Source organism: Chrysemys picta, chromosome 1 (assembly GCF_011386835.1).
Source record: "Chrysemys picta bellii isolate R12L10 chromosome 1, ASM1138683v2, whole genome shotgun sequence".
Lineage (NCBI taxonomy): Eukaryota > Metazoa > Chordata > Testudines > Emydidae > Chrysemys > Chrysemys picta.
The window spans coordinates 83,266,842-83,294,632 of NC_088791.1; the positions used below are offsets into that span (position 1 = coordinate 83,266,842).

A 27,791-nucleotide genomic window follows, 5' to 3' on the forward strand; every position below is an offset into this window, starting at 1 on the left:
ACAAAAATGATTAGGGGTCTGGAGCACATGACTTATGAGGAGAGGCTGAGGGAACTGGGATTGTTTAGTTTCCAGAAGAGAAGAATGAGGGGGGATTTGATAGCAGCCTTCAACTACCTGAAGGGGGGTTCCAAAGAGGATGGAGCTCGGCTGTTCTCAGTGGTGGCAGATGACAAAACAAGGAGCAATGGTCTCAAGTTGCAGTGGGGGAGGTCCAGGTTGGATATTAGGAAAAACTATTTCACTAGGAGGGTGGTGAAACACTGGAATGCGTTACCTAGGGAGGTGGTGGAGTTTTTTTGGAGGTTTTTAAGGCCCAGCTTGACAAAGCCCTGGCTGGGATGATTTAGTTGGGAATTGGTCCTGCTTTGAGCAGGGGGTTGGACTAGATGACCTCTTGAGGTCCCTTCCAACCCTGATATTCTATGATTCTATGACGCATCTGGCACTGGCCACTGTCAGAAGACAGGATACTGGGCTAGATGGACCATTGGTTTGACCCAGTATGGCAATTCTTATGTTCTTATGACCCAGGCTCTGACCCACAGCCTGTCCCTGGACTCCGCTTTCAGCGCTGCCATTGGTGCAGTCCAGACTCTACATCCAGCTTTGACCCTTGTACCTGTTTTCAGTCCCCAGGTCTGACTCTAGAAACCCAGGGCCTGATCTAGCAGAAATGAACCTCCGCTGCCAACAGTAAAATCTGATTTTGTATAACTACTCTAGTGACTTCAATGGAATATGCTTTTAAAATAGCAGAAGGGAAATACGGGGGAATTGGGCAGAATAGCAGTGAAGGCGATACATATTCAGCCAGCCTCAGCCCCTCCCAATACCACGCTTGTTATAGACAAGGAGCAAAATAGTAGATTAGAAGTCTAGCTGACCACTCATGTAGCATTGGGTGGGCATCAAGATTTCTGGTAATGAGGATAATATAGATAAAATCCTGGCCCTACTGAAGACAATGGGAGTTTTGTCACTGACTTAAGTGTTGCCAAAATTTCACCCTCGGTGTGGGAATATGGATCATATAGCAGGAGGTGCTGGTACAATTTTTAGGGGTGCTGAGAGCCACTGAACCAAACTGTAAACCCTCTCTATAATGGAATCCACTTCACGCCCAGGAGTGTGGCAGCACCCCCAGCCCCTATCCATGTAGCTTTCGCACACGTTATTTCAGTTCCAGTATAAAATGTAAAGCCCTGGTGCACAAATGAAAAAGCCTTTTTAAATCGCCTCTAATATTCAAAATAATTAGATAACAAATGTAAAGGACCCACCTACTCTTGATCCTTTCTGCTGGCAGAACATTTTGTGTAATAAATCATACGAGCCCTGCATTACTCTAAAGCTAAAAATGGACCTGACTCAGGAGGAGGGAAGGGACTCTGAATATAAATTTCAGAATTTCACTTGATATGATCGGCACTCAGTCTGATTTGAAGCTTCCTCATTCCTCATGAATGCTCCTATAAACGAGGAGGGAGAAGCTCATGGGGTGATTACAGCTGAAGCTGGCTCTTATGCCTTTTTCCTCTGACTTCACTTTTTTCACAGCTTGATCCTGGCTGGATAAGCATCTAGAGAAGGTATTTACTGAGTCATCTTTTCTGCTTTTCAAGGCCTCAGACAATTAGTGAGAGGGAATATCTCTGGGAGAGAGGCTTGGCTGAATGGCTAGGTGCAATATAATCTCCCTGCAATTCAGTGGCGTGAGATCAAGAGCTTTCTTCTGGTGTTGGCTGCTTTAGATATAAAGCTTTTAACAAGCGCATCCCACTAGCCATAAAAGGGCTCAGAAGTGTCACTGACAGCACTCATAGCATTTCTGCTTCAGGAATATACTCTTCATTAGGACTGTGTATTTGAATCCTGCAGATATCTGAATAAAGCCACAAACACTATAATTCACATAAACTTGGATAAAGCAACGTAGTTCAATATTTGACATTGAAAAATCCCGTGGAAAAATGTAAACACAAAAGGATCCATTCGGGGGACCAGAAGTCACAAGATTTTGCCTTGCAGTATTGTGGCCATCCAGGAAATAAGTTTCAGTGCGATGGCCAGATCTCATTTTACTTTGTCACAAATGATTCTTGGGGACATTAAAAAGCCAAATTTGTTACATCATGGGAGCTAGCGGAAAGACAGATGTAGACTGAGTTTGTGGGGAACTGTGGCACCACATGGGCCTTGGTCATGGGTTCTGGCAATTCCCAGTCCCACACAATTACCATAACTCCATATGATGGAGTAACATTTTAAAAGCCTTCTCCATGTCCATGTTGGGATATACTGCCTTACTTGTTAGATTCCGGATTTTTAAGGTACCCTGACATATTTAAATCTTCCACTTACCATACCTTGTGTGACTCCCCTGCCCTTTCTGGAAAAGCAGCAAAGCTCAAAACTGCTATCTGCCACTGTGCAGTAACTATAATTATATGGGGAAATCAAAAGGAGCTTTCTCAATAAGAACAGATCTAAAGTGATCAGTGCCTTTTTTAAAAACCAAAGAGAACTGATTAATGAAATTAATAGAATCCATAGACTTTCAAGGCGAAAAGGGACCATTATGGTCATCTAGTCTGATCTGCATATCACAGGCCAAAGAATCTCATGACAACTCTTTTCTCGGTTAATAAGTTTCATGTCTGCTAGGTGCAAACACTGAGTATTATTAATGAATACTCAGAAGTAAAAAACTGTGCCTGTCACTTTGCTTTAGAGCTGGTCCTCATCTTAAACAGGAAAAGTGGCATTACATAGTATGCTTCTTCAGCTTGCACAGTCAATGAGAAAATAAGCACTAAGGCCCTCATCCAGCAAGGTACTTAAGCATGTGAGTAATCCCATTGACCTCACTGGAGATACTCACATGCTTAAAGTTAGGGACATCCACAAGTGCCTTGGTGAATCAGAGCCCAAAGAAGGGCAGCCACTTTGTCTCCCTCTTCCTCTGCTTATGGGCATAATGGTCCTAGGTATGCGTGTAGGTTCTCCCCCAACCCACTCAACTCCAGCTTCAGTAAATTAGTTCTAATTAACAATCATTCTAATACTACTAATGAACTGATTCCCTTTTTATTGACCACATCAAGGACTTGTTGTGCCTCTTCCCCATTTTATAAAACCAGCTCTCGGAGACAAACATATTAGCTATTGCATTGCGTTAAAATTGTGCTAGTTACTATGCTGGTCACAAACCGATCCCAAATTGTACCTTCAACACAAACCACACCTGACAGCTCAACCATAGTCAGTGGATTTTCTCTCAGTGGTATCTTTAATCTGCCCTTTCCACCTCTTCCTAAACTTCCTAGACTTCATTTTAATTGAATTTAAAATTGACATTTTCCCTGCACTGTTTCCTGTCAGGTGCCCTAATGAGATCAATGGTAATATCTTGACAGCAGAGAGCAGCATTTCCTGTCTAGCTGGTTATCATTGTGCCACCTGCTTCAGGCCAAACAAAATTAACACTATACAGTATAATCTACCTCTGGATGGACTAGCACAGCACCAATTAACACTAATGCATGGGGCTGTTGATGGTGACATCACATTCTAATTTGATTAATTTAGAATACATAATTCTAAATTACCCATTTCCTCTTAGGCACCCTTCGTGTAATTTATAATACAAATTAGGGCTGTCAAACAATTAACAAAATTAAATCACAATTAATTGCACTGTTAAACATTAATAGAATATCATTTATTTAAATATATTTGGATGTTTTCTACATTTTCAAATATATTGATTTCAATTACAACACAGAAAACAGAGTACAGTGCTCACTTTGTATTTTTGATTACAAATATTTGCACTGCAAAAAACAAAAGAAATAGTTTATTTCAATTCACATAATACAAATACACCTCTACCCTGATATAACGCGACCCGATATAACACTAATTCGGATATAACGCGGTAAAGCAGCGCTCGGGGAGGGGAGAGAAAGACTGCGCACTCCGGTAGATCAAACTTATTTTGATCTAACGCGGTTTCACCTATAACACGGTAAGATTTTTTGGCTCCCGAGGACAGTGTTATATCGGGGTAGAGATGTACTGTAGTGCAATCTCTTTATCATGAAAGTTGAACTTGCAAATGTAGAATTATGTACAAAAAGTAACTGCATTCAAAACTAAAACAATGTAAAACTTTAGAGCCTACAAGTTCACTCAGTCCTATTTCAGCCAATCGCTCAGACAAACAAGTTTGATTACAATTTGCAGGAGATAATGCTGCCTGCTTCTTGTTTACGATGTCACTTGAAAGTGAGAAGAGGCTTTCACATGGCACTGTTGTAGCCAGCATCACAAAATATTTACTTGCCAGATGAGCTAAGATTCATGTCCCTTCATGCTTAAATCACCATTCCAGTGGACATGCATCCTCTGATGACGGGTTCTGCTCAATAACAATCCAAAGCAGAGCAGACTGATGCATGTTCATTTTCATCATCTAATGCCACCAGGGAAGGTTGATATTTTTTTTTGGTGGTTCGGGGTTCTGTAGTTTCTGCATCTGAGTGTTGCTCTTTTATGACATCCGAAAGTATTCTCCACACCTCATCCCTCTCAGATTTTGGAAGGCACTTCAGATTGTTTAACCTTGGGTTGAGTGCTGTATCGATCCACGGAAATCTCACATTGTACCTTCTTTGTGGTTTGTCAAATCTGCTGTGAAAGTGTTCTTAAAACGAACATGTGCTGGGTCATCACCCGAGGCTGCTAGGACATGAAATATATGGCAGAATGTGAGTAAAATAGAACAGGAGACATACAATTCTCCCTCAAGGAGTTCAGTCACAAATTGAATTAATGCATTATTTTTTTAATGAACATTATCAGCATGGAATGTTCTCTGAATGGTGGCCAAAGCACAAAGGGGCATATGAATGTTTAGCATATCTGACACGTAAATACCTTGGAACGCCGGCTACAAAAGTGTCATGCGAATGCCTGTTCTCACTTTCAGGTGACGTAAATAAGAAGCAGTCAGCAGTATCTCCTGTAAATGTAAACAAACTTGTTTGTCTGAGCGATTGGCTGAACAAGAAGTAGAACTGAGTGGACTTGTAGGCTCTAAAGTTTTACATTGTTTTGTTTTTGAGAGCAGTTATGTAACAACAACAAAAATCTACATTTGTAAGTTACACTTTCATGATAAAGAGATTGCACTAAGGTACTTGTATGAGGTGAACTGAAAAATACTATTTCTTTTATCATTTTTACAGTGCAAATTGTAATCAAAATAATAATGTAAAGTGAGCACTGTACACTGTTTTGTAATAGAAATCAATATATTTGAAAATATAGAAAAACATCCAAAAATATTTAATGCATATCAATTGGTATTCTATTGTTCAACAGTGCGATTAATCGCCATTAATTTTTTTAATTACACAATTAATTTAAAAAAATTAACTGCGAGTGAACTGCGATTAATCGACAGCCCTAATACAAATATAAAAAAATCCTTCCATTATGCACAGTCTTTCCTTCCACGGAAATGGAACAATTCCATCCCATATAACCAGGCATTTTAGAACAGTCCTCCCTCTCTAACTGTTAATCACCCTTGTCATTGGTCCCCACTGGCAAATGCTCAGAAGAAAGAGGAATGCTGCTGCATCCCTTGAAGGTCACTGGATTCTGGCTCTCTCAGACCAAGATGGGAAGTGGGTTCCAAAGCTAAGGGGGGGGTTCATAGAGAATGCCCTGGGTAGGAAGGATGATCCAGAGGATAGAGCACTGGATTGTGACTCAAGACACCTGGATTCAATTCCTGGCTCAGCCACAGGCTTCCTGTGTGAGCTAGGGCAAATCATTTAATCAACCCTGTGCCTCAGTGCCCATGTAAAATGGAGACAGTACTTCTCTACTCACAGGGTCCTGTGAGGATAAATGATCCCATAACATGGTGATAAGGGTGAGATAAAGTACCTAGACAGATAGCAGCCTCCTCTCACTTACACCAGTACCAAGTGCAGCAGTATCAAATGAGGAGAGAACTGATCTCCCTGGTTGGTCCTAAGCCACTAAGGGCTTTACAGGTGAAAATCAGCACCTTAAACAAATCAATAATATGTATTAAACTAATACCTAACATTTCAAGTCAGATTGGTGGAACAGGGGAGAACAGAGCATAGAGTGTGTGATGGTATGCCTTTAAGAGCAGAGCAGCCTGGGAACCTTCTTGAAGTTAGAAAAGCAGAGAGTTAGCAGAGGGAAGGTAGAGTAGGGCAGGTTCTGGTGGAGGAAAAATGTGCAGAGACTACACTAAAGACCCTAGTTTGGAGATATGGATTGTTCCTAATTTTTCTCTATCAGGTGGTATTTGCTTCTTTGTGTTGTTGCTAACAGTAGGTAATGTGACCATTTAACCCTTGAATCATGGCAGTTCTTAGGTTCCAAGTTCTGTAATCCAGGTGCCTTTATGTCATACCTAGTCAGAGAAATGGAAGTAATAAGGTAACTGCTGCCTTAAAGGATGTTGAATTCCCATGTCAATCACACTCATACAAACCAGTGACTAGAGCCTAACTAAAAAAAAAACATATCCATTACAATGTATTTTGTAACATATCTTCTATTGAGGAAACACTCTGATTACATGCCTATTGTCTCTGCACTACTCAAAAGTATCTTTCTGGCATCTGTCCTATTTTTCTTCAGCCTAGGAACTTTTATTTTATTAAGCGATTGCTTAGCAATGCAAAATCTTCATAAACAATTCATGAAGTCTCCAAGCTGTTATTGGTACTGCCAGATTGCATAATAGAGTGAGAGAGATTAAACAAGTTGTCTTAAAGCACTTGTGTAATCAACTTCTTTTGGAGGCTTGGAAAAAGAATAGAAGGCACTGCCATTTATTTAACACTATAAAAAAACAAAAACAAAACAAAACAAAAAAAACCACAACATTTTGACTGACCCTACTGACCAGGAAATTACCCTTATTGCTTGTGGCAAAGGTTCTCTCACTAGAAGTGCTGTAAGTGGTTTAGTTACAGCCAAACAAGCCAATCAGTCAAGACAGGTGCACAAGACTAAAGCTAATTTAACTTTACTGCCATCTTAACATGTCAGTACTTCAATATTTTTATTACAGTAGAGTCTAGAGGCTCCAGCCAAGACTGGGTTCCATTATTCTAGGCACTGTACAAATACATAGTAAGAGACCAATATCACCAGCCCAAAGTGTTAAAATATGAATCAGGCCCCCAAAATTCATGAGACTGGCTTAAAAATCATGAGATTTTACATAAGGTTGCCTCTTTTTGACCCAAGTGGCCAGTCTAAGTTTGGGACCCTGGGGATGTTCCAGTTGGAAGTAGAAATTGATAGAGTCTCATGCAGTCTTGTTTATTTACAAGGAACATACCAAGTCCGGCATCTCTGAAAGCAGGAGGAACAAAGAAAAAAAGGAGCAGTTTCTTAGGCCTGGTCTAACTGTGTGTGTGGGGGGGGGGGGGGGGGGGAAGAGGAAGAATCGATCTAAGTTATACAACTTCAGCTACGTGAATTACGTAGCTGAAGTAGACGTACTTAAATCGACTTACCGTGGTGTCTTCACTGCAGTGAGTCGAATGCTGCCGCTCCCCCGTCGACTCCAACTGCGCCTCTCACGGTGGTGAAGTACAGGAGTCAACGGGAGAGTGCTCAGGGATCGATTTTATCACGTCTAGACTAGACATGATAAATCGATCCCTGCTGGATCGATCGCTGCCCGCTGATCCAGCAGATAGTGTAGACATACCCTTAGTTTATAGGCCCACGCCTCTTTAGCCAATAGACCTGAAAGCTTTTTCTCTAGATTTTTCTAGCATCACACCATGCTTACAGGCTGCCACTTGATTTACTTGCTTTCTATCTTTGCCTCTCTTTCAGTTCTGTGTGTTCTGCCTGCATAAACATCCCTCAGCAAAACTGTTCCACCCACCCAATCCAAAATTCCTGGGCAGGTTCACAAACCCTTTTTGTCTTAAGTACAGGGTTTGTTATTAATCCTGATAATTTTCTTCATTGAAGGGTATGTCCAGCCACACCAATTATCAAAGAGGTTTGTGACCAAAGCAGTTATGAGTCCCTCTGAACATAAAAAATGCTGGGCTGTTTGGGGTTTCTCTCTCTCTTGCTCTCCTGGTTTCTGAGCCTTTCAGGTTCACATTTTCAAGCTTTTTTCCTACAATGAGGGCTATAAATGTACTTATTTTAAAATGAGAGCTAAGATTCTTACTTAAATCGCAAGATACTGGAAAACAGGGCTTAGAGAAAAAAATATTGCAAGACTCATGACAATATCCTGCAAGTTGGCAATACTGAGAGAGAGTCCCTCTGCTGAAGATCTGTGTAATCTAAATATACAAAGACAATATGTGGGAAGAGAGACAGAGGTACAGATGCCCTGATTCTGCAAACACCAATGTGCTTAGCTTTACTACACTACATGAGTAGCTCCATTCATTTCAATGGGACTACTCATGGTAGTAAAGTTAAGCATGTGTGTGTTTGCAGGATCAGGAGCAGAAAGATTAAATGACTTGCACAAGGTCCATAAGCCTTTACATGGAGAACAAATATTTAATAATGAGCACTTCAATCTAGCAGAGAAAGGTATAACACGATCGAATGGCTGGAAGTAGAAGCTAAACAAATGCAGACTGGAAATAAGGCATACATTTTTAACAGGGAGAGTAATTAACCATTGGAACAATTTTCCAAGGGTTATAGTGGATTCTCCATCACTGACACTTTTTAAATCACAATTGGATGTTTTTCTAAAAGATACATTCTAGGAGTTATTCTGGAGAAGTTCTATGGCCTCTGTTCCACAAAGGGTCAGACCACGTGGTCACAATGTTCCTTTCTGGCCTTGGAATTTATGAATCTCTGAGGCCACCCATCAGGTCTGTGGCAGAGGCAGGAATTGAACCCAAGTCTGTATGGTGCACTGTCTGAGACAACTGGACGGTGTTTTTCAGTTTAAATGATGCGACTCTTTCTACCCTCGCTTCACTTTTTTTTTTTTTTAAAGGGCTGATCAAATTTAGCTGTAAATTTACTCCAAGTTCTCCGGTGGATTATTGCAATTCTAAAGGCAACTTACACACACACACACACACACACACACACACACAAATAATCACACAATGCCTCAAAAATGTGTACCTACTATAGTTACAAATAACAGCTAAGATCACTAAAACTGAAAATTAGTGGGGAAACAATGTTTTGTTGAGTTGGTTTACTTGGGAACATTTATTTACCGCACTTTGTGCGCCAATACAGTGTGTTTCACTGTTCCCCCTTTATAGTTACTCAGTTTCTGCCTGGCTGAAAAATTTAAACATCCAAAGAACAGAAAAAAAATCTTGATTACTTATTTTCTTTTAATTTCAGGACGTACTATTTAAAGGTTGCTCGGTCTTTAACTGGAATGGTTTTAAGTAAGTCAACGTAACCACCTACGCTGACTGTGTTCTTTTAACTACTCTGTCACAGTAACAGGAGCATCCCTGACCCCTCTCTCATCTCTCCAAGTCTATTCCCTTGGCCTTGTGCCTTTATTTTTCCAATGTGGAATCCTGTGATTCTCCCACTCTTAGACCAGTTCCTAGGCCACGGTACCCTGTGTACCAATCATGCTTGCACAGCAGATCCAACTGGAGTTCTTCACTTCAGCAGTCTATGAACAGTGCATAATACAGTGACCCTAGACAGCCTTCTTAAAACAAAGTACTGTTTAATCTTAACTACAGGAACAAAGGATAACAAAAGAAAAAGGTTTACATGCATGCCTACCTTACCTAGAGTTCTAGGTAGATCTTCTGACAGAATATACCTCTGTGTTCACACTCTACACACTATTGTAACAAAGTTTGTACAATGTATGCTTTGTGGGGTATCATTTAAAAATTCATAATTTGCTCGTCAGTACTGTCCTCATAAAATGTGTGGCAACATTGTATGTGAAGTTCTAAGATTCCCCTATATGGTATTATTAACACATGTTCCAAACTCCACAGCCCTGCCCAAACAGAAGTTGGCAAACAGATCTGTCCTAAACAAAGAAATGTCTGCGCTGCTTAATTTGCATTTAAGCAGTAACCAGAGTCATCAAGCAAGAAGGAAAGGCAAAGTTCAAACAGATGAAAAAAACCAACAGGGAACATCCTTCCACGTAGACATTTTGGCTCCTGATTCTCAGCTGAAAAGGTTTTTCAAGAGGGGGACTGAAACTATAAAAAGGAGGGCAGGGCAGGGCCGGTGCAGGTAAGTTTCGTGCCCTAGGCGAAACTTCCACCTTGTGCCCCGCCCCAGCCCTGCGGCAGCTCCCCACCCCCCGACAGGCTGAGGCACCCCCCCTCTGCTCTGAGGCCACACACCCTCCACGACAGCTCCCCCCCCCCCCCCCCGGGGAGCCGTGCGGCAGCTCCCCACCCCAGCTCACCTCTGCTCTGCCTCCTCCCCGAACACGCCACCCCCGCTCTAATTCTCCTCCCCTCCCAGGCTTGCGGCGCTGAACAGCTGATTGGTGCTGCAAGCCTGGGAGACGGGAGAAGTGGAGCAGTGACCGCACGCTCGGGGAGGGGGCGTAAGGAACACTTAAAAAAAAAAAAAAGGCACCACTTTTTGGCGCCCCCAAATCTTGGCCCCCTAGGCAACCGCCTAATTTGCCTTAATAGTAGCACTGGCCCTGAAGGAGGGACAAACACAGCAAGGCATCCCTCTCTCTCTGTCCCTTCCCATAGCATTCACTGCTCCTGAAGAGAGACAAAGGAAACTGCCATTGGACTCTGGTGTAGGGGTCATGACCTAAAGAGCCTGATCAGTAAGACTACTGAAAGCATGTGGTGAGAAAACTTGGCTTTGAATCGAATGTAGTTTGTTAAATTGAATCTAATATTTGTTTGTTTCATTAGGTATCAGTAAGCATTTTATCTTTATTTATTTTGTAACCATTTCTGAATTTTCTGACTCATTACATGTACTCACTTAAAATCTTTCTCCAATTGAAAATGCAGTTTCCACAGAATCAAAATTTTCCATTTTTCAATTTTTCATCAGACATATCTAAATCAAATATTTTGTTGATTAAACCCAAATTTCATTTAGAGCAGAAAAAATTGGAATGTCTCCTGCAGGAAATTTCAACATTTTATTTTGTCCCAAATTGGAGCAAAATGTCAAAATGTTTTGTTTCAACATATGCAATCAAAACAAGACATTTTGACACTTCAAATCAAATGGTTTAACTTTAGTTTGTTGAAATGACCTTTCATTTTGAGTCAATTTAAACTGCATTTTTCCATCGTGCTATCACCTCATGGGAGTGCTAATTCAGGAGCCAGATACTACTATTCTCCCTTATGGGCCAGGCTCCCTGGCGGGACTACATTTCTCATAAGGCACCCAGAGTCATACAACTCCCATGATGCACCACACAGAGTCAGAGGGGAGTCCCCATATTGCATTATGGGAGATGGTGTCCTCCAGGAAGCTCAGCCCATATGAGAGAATTGGTGCCTGAATTACAACTCCCAGGAGGCAGTGCACGGATAGGAAATACAACAATGTAATGCTTTGCTGAACGGATTCAAAACAAAACACTTCAGCTGAGTTCAAAACAAAATATTCTGATTCAGGTCGAATCAACCTGAAACTCCCGATTGTGAATTGCCTTTTGGTTTTACCCTTTTGGAGACTTTAATGTGCATGTCCCTCTAAGATAATCAAACTTCATGCTCCCACAGTGCTTTGTGAGATAAACGTTTGGGCCACATTCCGATTTAGTTACTGCCAGTAGAAATCCAGGGTAATTTAATTGGGGTAGATGCTTTAGCCACTGGTGTAACACCACTGGTAAAAATCATTAGTCTAGATAAACTTCACCACAGTAAACCCAGACTCATATAGATGAAGCTTATCTCTGCTTTAAGACAGGGTAAGCTGTATTGGTGCAATTCATGGTTTACACTGGTGCAACTACACTAATGTAGCCAGACCAATGCTACAGCCCTAATGTAGGCAAGGCCCTAGGTTTACTCCACTGTCAATGAAATCAGAACCTGGCATACTTTCACCACCCTTGTGAGTTAAGGAAGTGTCACTGTACCCATTGTACAGGTGGGAAAGCTGATGCTTAGCATTTAAATTACTTGCCCAAGGCCACGGGGACAATCAATATCAGAACTGACAGTAGAGCTCATGGGTCTGACTGTCCCATCAGTTACCCACACCCTTCATTTCAGTGGGGGTTATGCACGCAAAACTAACAGCATGATGGGGCCTCAGGAGTCAATCAGGGGCCTCACAGACCTCTCAGCTGCTCTCTCAGTGATAGATTTAATGGAGAGCCAGAACTTCTTTGCCAAAAGCAAGGAGATTAGAATTAAAGAAGGCAGGAGAGCTTGCTGGAAAGTGATAGGGAGAGAAAAATTACAGGAGAAAAGATGTGAGAGAAGAGGGGGAGTGAGAGCAGCAAATGTACAGAGCCAACAAGAATGAGCTAAAGAACTGAAAAAAGAGTTCCCTGAAAAGGGAAAAGAGCCGCTATCATTTTAAAAACCCACCACCATTCCTGGCTGCCCCTTTGACAAAGTCCTGTGGAATCCAAACACAGTCACTGGCAATTCTAATACACTGATCACCAAAGGAGATTTTAGAGGCTTCTTTCTCTTTTAAATGTAAATCAGTATCAACCAAGCATATTCAAATTCAAACAGAATTGCAGTAAGAAATAACAAATGCCTTTAAGGAGGCATGGGGAATTCACAGGGGCCCAACACAGAATAATGTCTGCTTGCTTATTGTGCCTCATTAGTATACAAAACAGTCAACAGGTTCATTAAGTGGCCTTGTCATCATCCTACAATGCTCTGCAGTATGTGCAGAGGAAGACCTGCATTTTAAGCTCACTAAACTTCTACTCTTTAGAAAAACGGTACGTTTTGTAAAGAGCTGGCCAGAAAAGGTAAAATCTTGGCTCCGGGTTCCCACTTCCTGGGCAGTTTGGGTCTGGAAATACTTTGGAGAGGATACATCTGGCCTTTGGAGGGCGTAAATCACCACCACTTCAACAGGGACCTCTGGCCAATTAAGGTGTGGTGCTGACGGGCTCCTCATCAAGGAAGATGGCTGTGAAGAAGTGAAGCAATTTCATATGTCATGTTCCCTCCTCCTTCTGTTGCCATCCTGGGCTCTGCAGAGGAACATTTATTTATTTGGGAGCCCTGAAGCAAATATCACAGAACCTTCAAGTCGTGTAGATATGCCCAATAAAACCTGATCAGTCTGTCTGCATAGTGCTTATGACCCCTGTCTTCCACCAGCCTCATTAAGAGGAAAAGGGGGCTGTGCAGAAAGTTACTCCTGCAGATCTACCACCAGCTCCTCTGCAATATAGGCCTGATCCAAACACCATTGAAGTCAATGGAAAAACTCCCTGGATCAGGACCAAATGAGCACGACAGATGGACCACAAGAAAAGGGGGTGAGGTCAGGCAACAGGGGAAATAATCAGAGAAGAGCTGCCCTGTCTGGCATTTCCTTATTTCAACACCATTCCATACTTACTCCTGTTCAAAGGAGCATTGACTCTTCTCCTCCAGTAAGGGATCTCCAAAAAATGAAGCCACTGCCCTACTATCCAGTGGTAGCACAATGATGGAAGGGGCAGTACTACTAAAGCTAAGGAGGTTAGGTGGAGAGGAATGCATAGGAAGAACGCCTCTGTATGGTTGGAGGGGAACTAATAGGGTGTGACCCTTTGTAGTCTGTAGATACGCAGGCTGCAGTCTCTCTTTTGTAGCCGATGACCCCATCACCTGCCCTGTGGTGCCAGAGGGAATGTGCCCAAACAGTGAATCTATCAAGACCATATCCTGTTTGCTTATATAAACATGAGAAGAAGAAATTTATCCAGAGGGAACACAGAGGCCATAGCACTTCCAGTAGGAATAGTCTTTGGGAATGTATTGTACCAGATGCCTGCTAGATTAGTTTAGAAGCCATTACTTTATTTCCTTCAGATGAGAACACCTGATAAAGCCAACAACAGAACATTTTGCCGTGATGAAGGGCTGGGGTTACAGTGGGATTCGTTACAGTGGGATTCCTATTATCTTCCACTCTTATATATTCATGTTTGTGTAGGAGCTGGATTTTATAATGTACTATGAGAATTAATGTATGATTTAATTTCATCCTGTCAGCCACCCCTTTTGAATAGCAGAAAGGAATGACGGACCAGAACAATCCTTATGACTAATTATGGTCATCCTTTTGTTTTAGAATAAGTTATAAAGCTACTATGGTTTCCTATATGTATTACAAATTAGGAAGTAAGAGACAGGATTCTCTATTGTGTCTATGTTAAGTAGATTAGAGGAACATTAAAGGCCTGGGTCTCAATGTAAATTGTCTTGGTTACTGATTGTAAAACTTAGACAGGTTTAATTTGCAATGCCCTGTTGCTCAATATAAAATACTACTGTTCGTATTCTCAATCTGTTTGTGTGAATGAGGAATGTATGCATTAGAAAAAGATAAGGTGTGAAGGCCATTGTTATAGCCAGTCAAGGAAGAAACTTGAAGAAACTTAAAGGACATCAAAGAATCATCACACATCCATAATGAAGGGCAGATTGACAACCCTGAGGTAAAGGCTGGCACCCCTAAAGACAATTGATTAAATCGGAACAAAGGACAGGATGACCCTCTCGGAGGTGTATTGGAATGTTTACACCAATTAAGAAGTAACCGGTCACAAAGTGACACAGCAAAATCCATAGGCTTCAACAGAGAAGAAAACCTATAAGAACAGGGTGCTTTGCCATAGGACTTTGGGTTCGTCTTGCCACACTCCAGGAGCATCGGATCGTGACCGATAGAACCCCACTCCCCTCTGCGATCAATCTGGCTGGCCACTAGATGGATCCAGACTCTGGACTGGTAACTATAAACATCACTGCAGGGGGGGGGGGGAAGAGAGAGAGAGGGGGGGGGAAGAGAGAGAGAGAGAGAGTGTGTGTGTGTGTGTGTGTGTGTGTGTGTGTGTGTGTGTGTGTGTGTGTGTGTAAAAAGCATATGCTAACTGTGGTATTCTCAATAAACACTGTGTGTATTTACCTTCCTCTATAAAGATCCCGTGTGCTTTGTATGAGCATAACATGTTGGCTGGGGAGAAAAAAAACTGATTCAATTCATCAAATGGGCAAAGGAAATTATTTCAACCTTTAACAAGTCATAAATACTGTATTTAAAAATATAGCTGTCACCAATACAGTTCTGGTCAACGATCTGAAATGAACTTACAATTGATTCTAACAATTGATTTTATATTAGAGAGATCCTTTTACAAACCAATGTGGGCAGAAACAGCAAATGGAAAAAAAGAACATCAGTAAATATAGGTTTCAGAGTAGCAGCCGTGTTAGTCTGTATCCGCAAAAAGAAGAACAGGAGTACTTGTGGCACCTTAGAGACTAACAAACGAAGAAGTGGGCTGTAGTCCACAAAAGCTTATGCTCTAATACATTTGTTAGTCTCTAAGGTGCCACAAGTACTCCTGTTCTTCTTTTTTCAGTAAATATAGGTACCTTTCCTGTGACGTTTTTATAGATAAACAATGTGGATACATATGGGGAAATAATCATGTTTTACATATGTATGGCCATAGACTGAATTTTTGTTCTGATGGTCACTATACTCTCATTTTGCAGACCCCTAATTCAAATATGAAGGCATTCACTGCACGGTAGTCATCAAAAAAGCAAACCAGTGATAAGAGTTTGGAATGATTGGACATATGAGTACCATACATTGGTCTAGAGTTACCATATGGCATCACATACAATACATGGAAGTTGTCTAGGGTGGTGGGTCTAGGGAGGGTTGGGTGAGGTAAGCCCTTTGAGAAGAAAGGAGTAACAGAGCAGAGGAGAAAAGAGCCAGGATTTGTAAGGATCAAGAGGGACTTGGCGAAGACCCTGCATGGGGAGTGTACAGATCTCGTTTCAATGATTCACAGCAACATGTGCAGAGCAAACGCCTGAGTTATGTCAGATGGTGGAAAAGCACAATGCACACCACTGCTTTCATCATTTGAAAGCCACTACAATAACAAGCACTAAATGCACCAACAGTAGCATCAAATTAAAAGTCTATCGTGAAATGAATTCCAATTTGTCTGCTTGCCCTCTGGGATTTTGAAAACTAATGCTATTAAGTATCTTAATGACCGAACTTTTAAGTGTTTTCTTTGCCATCATAGGTTTAAAAATTGGACACAATGAAAACAAAGATGATCAACAAGGAAATTCTCTTGTTCGTTTTTTTTAGCCCAGTGGTTATTGAAGAAACATTCTGCAATACTTTGTTTAACTGCAAAGTGATAAATGAAAGGCATACACTACTTGGCATATTGGAAAGCATATTTCTGAGTGTCTGCCAAATCTACAATATTTCACAAGGATTACAGCTGGGAAAAAAAGATACAGTACGAAGCACGCAAACATTGGAGGTAGAAGAAATCAGCTAGAAAAGGTAAGCAAAATCTGTGCAAGAATTAGGACAATAGCTATCCACTCAACATCACTAGGAGTGAGTTTGTTGCACTGTATTTAAAAGGAACCGACTGCCAAACTAAAATTCACACTTAATTTTTTGTAAATCTGTTAATATTACTTATAACATCAAAGATTACTGGAAAGAAAACCAAAAAAGGGTCAGGAGAATCAGAGGCAAAAGCAGTACCGGAATCTACTTTTAACACATTTTTTAAAAACTGTCTACATTGCAAATCAAGTGCCCCTCTAATTTCCACGGTTTCCAGCATGCAAAGATGCTACAAACATTGCCTAATAAAAACGTGTACAAACACACAGGTGAGTCAGTACTGTTAATAATGATTTTTTATGTTCTTTTGGTTTGTTGGTAGAAGACAGATATTGGAGATGGAGGGGAGGCTTGATTCCACTGTAGTCTTTCCCCTATTGATGCTATTTCTCAGTTTGTAGTAACCGTTTTTGTGTAACACACCCTGGCACAGTTCTACTGAGGTACCAAAAGGTCTTTCCACCCTACAGTCTTTTCCTGTTCCAAAGAAGCAAAACCAGAGAGCCATGAGTGTGCTCAGCTGTATGTGATTACTAACACTGTAGCAGAACCAACCAATACCAGGGAGTCTGAACCAAATTTGTAATTCCTTCTGAGCAGCAGAATCTATGTGCTTGCTGAGACACTAGACTTGCAGTCTCTCTAATATAAAATGTCACACTACATCCTCAATTAACTGAATTTATTTATGAAGTGATGCAATTAACTCAGTGAGAATAACACAGGGAAACAGCAGTCTTCTTGTTCACTATGCTGCAGAAAGGTAGTAAACCTTTTTAATAAATTACTAAATATAATAAAACATAGAATAATAAACTGGGTAAAGGGAGGAAACCACTGCATAATATAATGTACATGGACATGAAACTGAGTTTTGTATGAATTAAAATAAGGAAAATTGGAACAAAACATTTGTTGGATTCTATTCAATCGAAGCACGGAGTCGATATTTTAATAGCAGGAGTCCTCCAGTGTATGTTTGAATACCAGGAAATTACTCCAAAACATATCATTTTGCCTATTCCAAACAGTAGACTAGTGATTTAGCTCAAAATGGTGTTTGCACTTTCCAGATCTCCCAAGTCTGCTTATTTTTTCCATCCAGTTATTACCACTCCATGCCCTTCTTATGTAATACCTCTCACGCAATGTGTCAAAAGGTAACTCTGAAAGCAATACAGTATGTAACCAGCAAAAGAAAACATTAAAGCAAAGACTTAAAGATTAGCTACTAAATAGAAAAGAACAAGCTCTTACACACACACACACACCCCCCCCCCACACACACCCCACCTACTTCTAGGAGAGATTTCCACAAAGAAAGAATGAAATTAAATATACCTCCCTTCAATGCAATTAAATACACAAATACTTGTGAAAATAAAGGTAATGTTATCCCCTCTGATCCCATTCTAGCTGGTTACTTTGGGGGCACGTTCTGTCTCCTCTTTCATGGCTGCAGAGGACCCCAGATCCTGCAGAAGCAGGGTGGCTGTGCTGCCCGAGTTGGGGTAGGCTTTGGGAAGCCAGTCTATGAATCCATATGAATGGCACACTATGGAACAATTCAGCAAGGTACTTCAGGATGCGATGAGTAGTTTAGCTGAAGTCACAGGGACTGTACATGTGCTTAACAAGTTATGTATGTTGTGCCCCTAAATGCCCACTGGCAAAGGGATCACTGTCACGTAACAGCAACCCGTATCAAACCTGACAAACTCACTACACCTAACATATTGCTGTCATGATATTTATCTGTAAAGAATGTCATGTGAGATACCTAATGAAAGCCTGTGACACACTGGTCATTAATTATCATTGTGAAATAGGAATAAAAAGAATTATGGATACATACTGATACTATGCTTTAAAGTCTATAACCATACAAAAGGAAAAAACAGATTTTTTTTCCAGACAACGGGGAAGATAGTTATCTCCCTGTCTCTAATGTAAACTGAGTATGGTGATGGCAGAGACAATAGGCAGTTAATTGGCACTGAAAATGAACAAGAGGAACAAACTAATATAAGGATGTGAAATCAGCATGGGAAGACACTGGAGTCTGAACCCGAGGGGTTCATCTGGTGACAAAGACAAACTTTGAGGAACATAAGGAGACACAAAAAGACATCATAGTTATCCATCACTTAGGGGACAAAGAGGCCATCTCTCCTTGTATCTTTTGCAGTGTGGGTGGGTGATGCTGAAAGGTTGCTTCAGGTGAGAGACTTCTCTTTAGTCAAGGATGCAGCCTGTTAAGTTTTAGTCATTCAGAAGCGTTTTATACTTTTGTTTTATTTGTAATCATTTCTGTCTCTATTATTCTTGCTTATTATCATTTAAATCTCAGTGCTCGTTGTTTTACCATAAGTACATCTCAGTACCGCTACATTAAGCAGAAGAGTGTCAATTTCTGGTTAAATTAAGCACTCTTTAGAGACAGCACACTTGGTAATTTCTATGAGCAGTGATGGGCTGGATGCTGCAGGGAAATGCTTCTGGAGAGCATGGGAGCTTTGAAATGCACCATGGGTTGACCTGCAAGGCAAAGTTAGGACTGTTGGGATCCTGAGGAATCTGTGGAGCTGGCTAACAACGTGGAGTGGCAGGGAGTTGTCATTCCATTTAGCACCAGCAGATCCCTTCTATGCTGAGGCAAAGTGGTAACAGTGATTTACAGTTCTGGACACCCCATGAAAGTGTCACACACATGCTTACATATCTTGCCGAATCGGAGCCTTAACTGGAACAAGGACTAAAATAATCTGACAATATTAAATTACACAGATCTGCAAAGAATGACATCTGTGGCTTCTCAGCAATAGTCTTTTAGGATATATTGCCCTAATTAGTTCTATTATGCATCTTCAGATCTATGCTATTCTTCTAAATAAATACACCTCTACCTCGATATAACACTGTCCTCGGGAGCCAAAAAATCTTATTGCCTTATAGGTGAAACCGCGTTATATCGAACTTGCTTTGATCCGCCGGAGTGCATAGCCCCACCCCCCCCGGGGCACTGCTTTACCGCATTATATCCGAATTAGTGTTATATCCGGTAGCGTTATATCGAGATAGAGGTGTACCCTTTCTTAAAAAAATATGGGAGCAGTGCATGCACATTGGAGAACAGGACATGGCTGTCAGAATGCATGAGTCTGTGCACATGCTCATATCTATATACATATACATATATTTGTGCTTTGTAGGCCTTTCAGTATTACTTTTCATATGGTGGGTTCTATATTCTGTATTTTTTTAAAATTGTGAAGTTTGAATACAAGGTGTTTTCACGGAAAGTTAATTTTTTTTAAAACTAAGTTATTCAATTTCATGCTGAGTTTTGAAAGCCATTGAAGACAGCTAAGTAACAAACATCTGTCATGTGACTTCTCACGCAATGAATTATTGGTCTGTTTTCCTGTCAAATCGCAGAAACTGCCAAATGTAGTGTTTTCTCACCAGTTGCTACAGCCAAGTTCTTCTAATCCATGATGAGCCAGAATGAATCAACTCCATTTTAAGGCAGCATTCCAGAGAAATGGTTCACTATGAATCACTGTTCCGAACAAAAACAACTGCTCAGGAAGGAGTAGGCAACATGGTTGTCACCTGACCTCTGTTTGGGAGAGGGATGCAGGTCTAAATTCCAATACGAGTCCCTGTAGTGGAAAGTGACGTTTGTAAATAAGCATCTTCTTTGGCAGACCCGTCCCACTTTCAGATGGTTCTAGCAGAGGCCAGGTTGTGGCCATTTTGTGCCTCAGTGGCCTACTCTTCTGGCAGACTTTCCACCACTGCAGTTCTGTGGCAGGATCTACATCAGTAGATGTAGATAATGTAACGGGGATAAAATACAACATGGTTTTACAAAAGGTAAATCATGCACACCAACCTGATCTCTTTCTTTGAGAATATAACCAATTTTCTAGACAAAGGAAATGGAGTAGATCTAATCTACCTGGATTTCAGTAAAGCATTTGATACAGTTCCACATGGAAAATTATTTAGTTAGACTGGAGAAGATGGGTAAGGAACTGGTTAAAGGGGAGACTACAATAGACCATGCTGAAAGGTGAACTGTCAGGCTGGAGGGAGGTTACTAGTGGAGTTCCTCAAGGATCAGTCCTGGGACCAATCTGATTTAACATTTTCATTCATGACCTTGGCACAAAAAGAAGGAGTGTGCTAATAAAATTTGCAGATGACAGAATGTTAAAAGCTATTGCCAATAAAGAAGAAGATTTGGACAACCTTGAAAACTGGAGTAATAGAAATGGATTAAACGCAACAGTGCAAAGTTAGGCACTTAGGGAACAACAAGAATTTTTGCTATAAGCTGTGGACTTGTTAGTTGGAAGCGATGGAGGAGTAAGACCTGGGTGTATTGGTCAAACACAGGATGACTATGAGCTGCAAAATGTGATGCAGCCATGAAAAAAGCTAATGTAATCATAGGATGCATCAGGTGAGGTATTTCCAGTGGAGATAGAAAAGTGTTAGTATTACCCCTGTACACGGCACTGGTGAGACCTCATCTGGAATACTGTGTGCAGTTCTGGTCTCCCATGTTTAAGAAAGATGAATTCAAACTGGAACAGGTGCAGAGAAGGGCTACTAGGATAACCAGAGGAATGGAAAACCTACCCTACAAGATGAAGCTTAAGGAGCTTGGCTTGTTTAGCCTAGCAAAATGAAGGCTATGGGGAGATATGATTATTCTCTAGAAGTACATCAGAGGGATAAACACCAGGGAGGGAGAGGAGTTATTTAAGCTAAGGGCCATTGTTGGCACAAGAACAAATGGATATAAGCTGGCAATCAATAAGTTTAGGCTTGAAATTAAACAAAAGTTTCTAACCAAGAGAGGAGTGAAGTTCTGGAACAGCCTCCCAAGGGGAGCAGTGGGGGCAAAAAACATAACTGGCTTCAAGAGTGAGCTTGATAAGTTTATGGAGGGGATGCTATGATGAGATTCCCTACAATGGCATATGGCCCATCTGTGACTGCTATTAGCAAATATCATCAACGTCTGGAGATGTGACACTAGTTGGGGAGGGCTCTGAGTTACTACAGAGAATTCCTTCCCAGGTGTCTGGCTGGTGGGTTTTGCCCACATGTTCAAGGTCTAATTGATCGCCATATTTGGGGTCGAGAAGGAATTTCCCCCAGGTCAGATGGGCAGAGATCGTTGGGAGAGGTGGGTGTTTCACATTCCTCTGCAGCATGGGGCACAGGTCACTTGCAGGTATGAACTAAATGGTTAATTATCTGTATCTCGAAGTTTTTTAATCAAGATTTGAGGACTTCAGTTACTCAGCCAGAGGTTATGGACCTTCTACAGACAGGGTGAGGGTCTGTGGCCTGCAATGTGCAGGAGGTCAGACTAAATGATCAGGATGATTCCTTCTGGCCTTCGAGCCTGTGAGTCTATGGGAATCAGCAGAAGCTGGTGCAGATCCAAGAATGAATCTGTTCTATCTGTACCTGAGCCCAGCTCTGCAACCATTATCTTTGATGTCAAAGGGACTACTTGTAGGAGGAGAGACTACTCATGTAACAAAAGATGCAGCATTAAGTTATCTGTTTAAGCTTGTTTCACTCCAGAAGACTTCCTGCAGGTTTGCTATAAGATTGTGTGTGTCCCTGTGTCAGTCCCAGAGAAATAGGCTTGGGGAAAATAATGAACGGAAAAAACAGGTTCCTTTTTAGAGTGCAACAAAAGAGCTGAACTCACTAAAACCAGACAGTCAGTCTGAAGGGACATAGAAAAAATCTCATTCCAGTGGAAACTAAACATTCTCGATTTGAACATATTTGCTACAGTGGAAGTCTCTCTCGGCAGGCAAAATCGTGCTGCAACTGAAAGAATTAACAATAGGTTCCAGCATGAATTTACTCACCATACTAGAGTGATAGTGTATGTGGAAAAAAAAATCAAAAGGATGCGTCTATCAGCAGACACTCTGTGAAAGGCTAGGAAATTCCACTTGAATATAAATCAGTATCAGTTTCACAAGCTGATAAGGATTTTTGACTTCCGCGTCACATTCACTGAAAGTCTAGCAGTTTTGTTTTTAGTACTATCTTAATTCCAAATGAACCTTTTTAAGTTTTAGAAAACTGTATGTATAGGTCTGTTTGCAGCCAAGCACCTTTGAATAACATAAAAATGTAGATTTTTTGGGTCACTGAAATGGATAACTGAGTCAGGCTGATTTTCTCTTCCTCCTCCCTCCCCCGTTTGCTCCCCCCGCAAAAAAAACATTCTTTTTCAAACAAAATATTCTAACCTGCTTCTCTAAAAAGCCAACACTGTGCCATTCTCCAAGGCTGGCAATTCATGCAAGCAGGAAGGAATGGTACTTTCTACCACGGAAGATGTAACCATTTCAGTATAGTCTATCAACAGCCACTTTTAAATGAGGAAGAATTAGGAAAACAATTTACAAATCTTAGAAGAGAGCATCTTCCCCGCCATCTTCCTGGCATCTCAATAAATTCACTTTTGGATACCATGGGCCTGGTCCCTGACACAGCACGCAGAGAGGATAAAGCTTCCTTGTCCAGGCAGCTGGGAATTTCCTTCAAACCTGTTTAGTCAGCTCAATGCCACCCTCTCCTGAGTCAGAAGTGTGACTTGGGTGGGCGTGAGGTGTGTGGCCAAAGCATGCTGTGCTCTCGTGACCCTCAGTGGGTGTAAAGGCCCCAGGGGAGCTATCACCAGCTAGCTTAAGCTGGAGCAGCTATAAGGCTATTCAGACTTGCTGGCCCACAGCAGCTCTTGGGATTGGTGGAGAGCAAAGCAGCTTCTGCTCACTGCCCCCTTTGTTTCAGCATCAAGCACCACAGGGGACTCAAAGATCAGGGCAACGGGGTATTATTTTTAAATAACAACAATAGTATTACAGAGATTAACCTTGCTAGACAACTTCCTACATTAAGAGGCCACTCCAAAGTGTCCTCACAAGTATTAAATACAATTCTACACCTTTACTCAAAGGTCACCTCAATTAAGGAATCAATTTTTAATCAGCTCCTTGAGAGGTTGCATAAGACAGTTTTCATGTAATCACAATTTTATATTATGGTTCCACGATCCTCAGAGAGACACTCAAGGTGCAACACAAACAAATAATCTAACAGAGACAATGTTTAAAAAGCCAGACATTGATTTCACACGTGCAATGAGGGTGCGAGGGGAGATGGAAGAGGGAGTTGGTTTGGTATGGTTCTCAGCATCTCTCTCAACATCCAAGCTCTTGCACACCAGCAAAATCTTCCTTTTTCCTCTCTGTTCCTGATGCTAAGGCCCTTGCCCATGATGTCATGGGAACTATATACCCATGCTGGTTCAGCAGCCGAAGGGTTAACAAAGCAACTGCCTGCCTGCTCAGCCAGAGCTGATTTATCCTGCTACCGTGGGGCTGCCAAAAGGTTGCAAGGCAAGCAGATGATGTGGCTGCCAGAGAGGATCCCTCCAGAAGACTGGTGAGACCCTGCCCACCAAAGAGGGAGAAGCAGGACAAGAAGCTGGGGAAGAGAGGGAGGAAGTGACTCGAGAAACCACAAGGCACTGGTTCTGGCTGTTCCAAACAAGGGCCCAGAGCTGGAACCCAGTGGAGTGGGCAGGCCTGGGTTCCCCTACCTACCCAGCCAGGGCCCCTGAGAGAAAAGCCTTCTAAACTCAGGGGAACTAGTGCTGATTAGCCCCTACTGGAGCCATGGAACTTCCACTTCCCCATTATCCTACAAGAGACAGAGACTATTGAGGATCCGGCCGGGAGGGGTCGGTCCTTGATGAGGACTTGACAAATGTAGAGTCGAGTGTGCTGGCATACTGGGGGGCACAGCCAAATCGATGTAGCTCCCTGTCCCACCACAAGGGGGCGCTAACAGATAAAGACCCCCATATTATACCATGCTTTGGTCATCATGCATTTATTACTGTAACCTCCTCTTCCCTGCCCTCCCAACTTCTCTCTAAAGTGCCACTGCTAAAATCATCTCCCTTAGTGTGCTGGCCACATCAGTTCCCCCTCCACCTCTTGAATACTGCCACTCACTCCCTTTCTTTTACTACATCAAACCCAAGCTCCTTGTCCTCACCTTCAGGGCCCTTAATCATCTCATCCCCATATTGGTCTGTTTTCCTTTCCTCTTCTCCCCTTGTTTTGTCTCATCTTTCTTCCACTGTAAAGTCTTCAGGAGAAAAGACACTCCTACAGAAGCAAGCATTCTGGTGGATAATCTCCTAATAGCTGCCCTTGAATAACTAAGCTTCAGCAGGGCAATGTGCACTCAGTCTCATCAAGCCCCGACTCCTTATGAGATAGTATCACTGCTGACGTTTACCCATTATGAATGAAAGTGCCTCAGGATAAGGACCTTGTCCCTACCTCAGCTCTGCCACTGACCTGCTCTGCGACGTTGGGCAAGTCCCATTACCTCTCTGTGTTTCTAATTTCCCTTCCCGCCCCTTTGTCAATCTTGTCTGTTCAGACTAATCTCTTGTGGACAGGAAATGTCTCTCACTATGCATCGTACAGTGCCTAGCACAACGGAACCCCTACCTCAGTTGGGATTTCTGTAGGAGCTGGATTTTATAATGTACTATGAGAATTAATGTATGATTTGATTTCATCCTGTCAGCCACCCTTTTTGAATAACAGAAAGGAATGAGACCAGAACAATCCTTATGACTGATTATGGTCACCCTTTTGTTTTAGGGTAAGTTATAATGTCTACTATGGTTTCCTATATGTATTACAATATAGGCACTCTAGTTAAATATACATTTCTTTGTTTTAAGGTTTTAGTAAGTAAGAGACAGGATTCTCTATTGTGTCTATGTTAAGTAGATTAGAGGAACATTGAATGCCTGGATCTCAATGTACGTTGTCTTGGTTATTGATTGTAAAACTTAGCAAGGTTTAATTTGCAATGCCTTTTTGCTCGATATAAAATACTACTGTTTGTATTCTCAATCTGTTTGTGTGAATGAGGAATGTATGCATCAGGAAAAAATAAGGTGTGACGGCCATTGTTATAGCCAGAGTCAAGGAAGAAGGAGTGAAGAGACTTAAAGGACATCAAAGAATCATCAACGCACATCCATAATGAAGGGCAGATTGACGACCCTGAGGTGAAGGCTGGCACCCCAAGGACAACTGATTAAATTGGAACAAAGGACAGGATGACCCTCTCAAGGTGTATTGGAATGTTTACACCAATTAAGTAGTAACCGGTCACAAACTGACACAGCAAAATCCATAGGCTTCAACAGAAAAAAAACCCCTATAAGAACAGGGTGCTTGGCCATGGAATTTTGGGTTCATCTTGCCACACTCCAGGAGCATCGGATCGCGACAGATAGAGCCTGGCTCCCCTCTGCGACCAATCTGGCTGGGCACTAAATTGATCCAGACTCTGTGTGGGGGGAAAAGGTGCGAGGAGAATTTAACATGGGGGGGGAAATCAATTAATGTAATGACCCAACCATTCCCTGTCTCTGTTTAGGCCTAAATTAATTGTGTCTAATTTGCATATTAATTCGAGTTCAGCAGTCTCTCTTTGGAGTCTGTTTTTGAAGTTTTTTTGTTGCAACACGGACACCTTCAAGTCTGTCACTGAGTGGTTAGAGAGGTTGAAGTGTTCTCCCACTGGTTTATGAATGTTATGATTCCTGATGTCAGATTTGTGTCTATTTATTCTTTTGCGTAGAGACTGTCTGGTTTGGCCAATGTACATGGCAGAGGGGCATTGCTGGCAGAGAGAGATGACAGCAAGCAACCTTCACTTCCATGTTATTCTCCCTCACGACAGGCGTTAGATTTAGAACTCAGTGAAGGAGCAGACACAAAGACAGGTGTTGCTATGTTACTGCAGTTGAGATTTTAGGAGATGAGACTGTCTGGCATTCAATAGTAATGACGGAAAGTCCAGCAGGATCACCTATGTGGCTGCCTGCAAATGTCAAGTAATGCTACTAGCCTGCTTGAAAAGTGTGTAAAAACGTACCAGGGGAATCTTTTGCTGAAACTGGGATGCACTATCTAGAATCAAGAGATGACCTGCACAACAAACAGGGCAATGGAAAGAGATTGACAATCTCCTTAAACCAGTCTAAATAGCTGTTTGGCGTTCTTAAATTCTGCAGAGGGCAGCACATTTCACACAACAAACTAATGCCCCAGGGTCCTTGTTCATATCGGTTATAAGCAAACTGAGGACACCAGCAGAGCTCCATCCCAATTCTGGAATAAATGCATTCTTAGGGGAGAGGGAAGGTTCATCTTTATCCTTTGACAAATGGAATTGGAAAGTTAATAAATAATGCAAAAGTGAAAGTTCACCTAATTCCTCAGACCACTGCTAACAGCAATTTCATGTTCAAGCAAGGCATGGTGACTCCAAAGCCAAGCACCTTCTGAGAGCTCTGCTTATAACAGAAGAGTGCTCTCTCTCGCTCTCTCTTCTGACTTCTGTACCTAAAAGATTCAAAGTGAAACATTTCTCAATCTAAACTTGTAAAGGACCCAAGTGTCTCAAAGTAAAGAGTAGTCACCTGAGCGACATTTTTCCCAAGCCAAGCATATCCCATCCCCAACTCTTTCCTCGTTGTCATGCTTCAGAGGATCAGGTGCTTATCTGGATGTCTGGAAATTCAGAATGGGGAGGTCTGTGTCTGAATGGAAAAATTCCAACTCAATCCAGCGTGCTTCCTTCTGCTGAGAAGAACAGAGACTCCAAGAATGTACGGACTCCAAGAATGTACGAATTTGGGGGCTTCATGCATCTCACATTATACATAGGTGTAAATGACAAGGTGTAAACTGGGTGTAAAATACTACCACATCAGAGCAGTTGAATTTTACGCTCACTCTTCACAGCTGTAAATAAGTCAACAAGGCAGTGGGGACTTAGGCTCTGTATGTTAATTTTATGCCTTTTATGTATGTATCTGCCTATTCCAGACAATCTGCACATACATTCTTCAGGCTAGTCTACACAGCAAAGTTGCACCTGGTTAGTTTAAATTGGTCTAAAAAATTACTCAGGCCTGGTCTACACTTAAAATGACCTAGCTATGTCATTCAGGGGGTGTGAAGGATGCTTCTGTTGACCTAGCTACCACCGCTTGATGAGAT

At 41.8% G+C, this 27,791-nt stretch overlaps 1 protein-coding gene and 1 long non-coding RNA gene across 3 annotated transcripts in view; both read right to left on the bottom strand.

Annotated features, from left to right (window-relative positions):
• Nucleotides 1–27,791, bottom strand: part of TMCC3 (transmembrane and coiled-coil domain family 3) — a 216,139-nt gene that overhangs the window by 147,374 nt on the left and 40,974 nt on the right. The window lies entirely within an intron of this gene.
• Nucleotides 4,691–27,123, bottom strand: LOC135977212 (uncharacterized). The gene is made up of 3 exons (XR_010594542.1): nt 26,997–27,123; nt 4,942–5,026; nt 4,691–4,743 (listed from the first exon to the last, which is right to left on the bottom strand). It is a non-coding gene; the product is annotated as an uncharacterized LOC135977212 (long non-coding RNA).